This window comes from Nannobrachium achirus (assembly GCF_963921795.1).
Source record: "Nannobrachium achirus genome assembly, chromosome: 20".
Lineage (NCBI taxonomy): Eukaryota > Metazoa > Chordata > Actinopteri > Myctophiformes > Myctophidae > Nannobrachium > Nannobrachium achirus.
The window spans coordinates 154,378-157,500 of record NC_137827.1 but is presented as its reverse complement, the minus strand read 5'-3'; the positions used below and the strand labels follow the sequence as shown (position 1 = coordinate 157,500).

Genomic DNA, 3,123 nt, shown 5'->3' with positions numbered 1-3,123 from the left:
GTAGCTGGTTACGCTGAACACTACCCATATACACCATATACACACACACTGAGCCTCAATGGGTCTGATTATACCCTAGTATACTAACACTACCCATATACACCATATACACACACACTGAGCCTCAATGGGTCCCATGTAGCTGGTTACGCTGATGATACCCTAGTATACTAACACTACCCATACACACACACACTGAGCATCAATGGGTCCCATGTAGCTGGTTACGCTAGTATACTAACACTACCCATATACACCATATACACACACACACTGAGCCTCAATGGGTCCCATGTAGCTGGTTATGCTGATGACACTGTACTAACCACATAAACACTACAAATATACTATAAACACACACACTGAGCCTCAATGGGTCCCATGTAGCTGATGATACCCTAGTATACTAACACTACCCATATACAGTACACCATACACACACACACTGAGCCTCAATGGGTCCCATGTTCATGGCTATGCTCATGACACTGTACTAACCACATAGACCAGGGGTCTTCAACAGACCCCTAGGGGGTCCTCAGAGTTACTACAGGGGGTCCTCCAAATATTCCAATCCTGTTTATTTTAACAACTCGACCCCTAGTGTCCATATTCTGAGAACTTTAGCCCAAAATAGCAGATCTACAAGCTCACAACGCCTCGCGCTGCGAGCTTGTAGATCGACAATTTTTGGCAAAGAGTTTTGGTGTATAGGGGAAAAAGAGCAGACTAAGTACTGTGTAAAAGGTCAAGTTTATTAGGTAATGACGGCTCAAGTGGTTAAATATCTGAAAACTCAAATTGACATGAATCCAAAATACACTGATGATTGTGCTGTCAAACAATTAAACTATGGAATCTATGAGAAGGTTGAGGGGTCCCTGCTTCATCTCTCTCTAAGGGGTCCTTGGCCTGAAAACGTTGAAGACCCCTGACATAGACACTACAAATATACTATACACACATTTATAGACACAGCAAATTATTATTACGATTATTATTATCCATTGTATGTTGTCTGTCTGTGTGTGTGTGTGTGTGTGTGTGTGTGTGTGTGTGTGTGTGTGTGTGTGTGTGTGTGTGTGTGTGTGTGTGTGTGTGTGCGCGCGCGTGCGTGCGTGCGCGCTCACGCCTGTCTTCTACGACAGTAAAGTATTATTAGATTTATAAACACTTTTTATCACTGTTTTAATTAACTGTTTATCATAATATAAGTTATGTAATATTTATATACATTTACACGTATGTAATGTAACATAATAAGCCAGGATTGATTGACAGGTAGGCGTCATTGAGCTGCTTGGTACTTAATGAAGAAATGAATACATTTACCCAAAAGTAACACAAAGGTTTCATCCATTAATTTATGCCTCGAAAAACAAATCAAATGCAATCAATTATCTGTTACTGAATCGTCTGTTTCTCGCTTCAAATTCTAATGTTTTCAAAAAACATTCTTGAGGGCAACGTTTTGCTATAAATGACACTGTGGGCTGCATTTTGATTGTCCAGCTCTTTCTTATGCCTTAACTTAAAGGTAGTCTTAAGTACCAGCTGTTAGCCGAGGTTCCCACGTGCAGCTTTCCCAACTCTAATTGGGGGTAATGCTTTTCAGAAGATGCGAGTGACGTCGTTTTGTAGTTGAACCGGACCTTTCCGTTGAAAAGTTGGGTGGTCGGAGACGGTATGGACAGGACTTTAAGTTCTTTAAGTGCTCTGATTAGACACAGATCAGGTCTGAGTCTTTGATCAACAGAGATCAGATCTGAGTCTTTGATTGACAGATCAGAATCAAGCGTTCAACCAAGCTGTGTTATCAGGGGTGTCACAAGGGGGGGAAAGTGGGACTGAGTTACCAGGGCCCAAGGAGGAGGGGCCTTAATTATTTTATACTTTAGCTATTGAAAAATAGCAGATCTACAAGCTCACAACGTGCCACGCTGCGGGCTTGTCGATCTGCTATTTTTGAAAAGTCGTGAAAATGTGTGCAAATCTTTGAATATATGTATTTTTAAGCGAACATTTCGCACCACCACTGACATAGAAACATAGGTTTTTCAAAAGATCTTAGAAGGAATTGAAATATTCAAAGACTTGCACACATTAAATAATGCGTTCCCAGTCTAAATGGGTTAAACCCTCCCCCTATGAAGAACATTCATGGGGGGCCCGCAGTCAATCCTTAGCCCAGAATTTGGTGCAACGCTCCTGCGTCTATTAATATATTGTATATGATAAACATATATGATGATAATGTATAGTATATGATAATGAGATGACACCATATCACTGTTGTTACCGTAATGTTTGTAATATCCACCATGAATAGATTTAAATGAAGTCCAGAATGCACCAATAGGATCTCTGGCTCTGCCCACCCTGCTCTGCTATTGGTCCAGAGCGGATGGGAGGCGGGGCCAAGTGGAAGTAGCTGTGTTTGAATGTAAAGTTGTGTATTATTAAAATCACTTCCTGTTTGTCTGACATCACTTCCTTTTTCTATGAATATTCACATGAAATAAATCAATAGATGATTGACAGTGTGCCTCATCTTTTATGTCATTGTTATATAATTATTATAACATTTTATTGTTATGTTATATTTATTATTATAACATTGTTATATAATTATTATAACATTTTATTATTATATTATATTTATTATTATAACATTGTTATATAATTATTGTAACATTTTATTATTATAATATTATATTTATTATTATAACATTGTTATATAATTATTATAACATTTTATTGTTATATTATTATATTTATTATTATAACATTGTTATATAATTATTATAACATTTTATTGTTATATTATTATATCTATTATTATGACATATAATAGATATAATATATAATTATTGTAACATTTTTACTGTTGTCCGAACATTAAATATTTTAATAGTTAAGTTCACAATGCAACTTTGAGTGATATCTTTAAAGGACCAGGTTCAATCTGTGTTTTTAGATATGTTAGTATTTCAGCATGCTACAACTGGTCATATGATGCATTTTGCATCATATGACCAGTTGTAGCATGCTCAAATCGGCTGAAATACTAAAATATCTAAAAACACAGATTGAACACAAAAAATAACTCAGGATTGTGTTGAT

General features: G+C 36.7%; 1 protein-coding gene across 1 annotated transcript in view; it reads left to right on the top strand.

Annotated features, from left to right (window-relative positions):
* Positions 1-1,812, top strand: part of pals1a (protein associated with LIN7 1, MAGUK p55 family member a) — a 78,243-nt gene extending 76,431 nt beyond the window's left edge. Inside the window, exon 17 of the mRNA XM_080750180.1 lies at positions 1-1,812. This exon is cut by the window's left edge and continues 702 nt beyond it. The gene's annotated coding sequence lies outside the window, so the exon portion shown is untranslated.
* Positions 1,813-3,123: the final 1,311 nt, after the last annotated feature.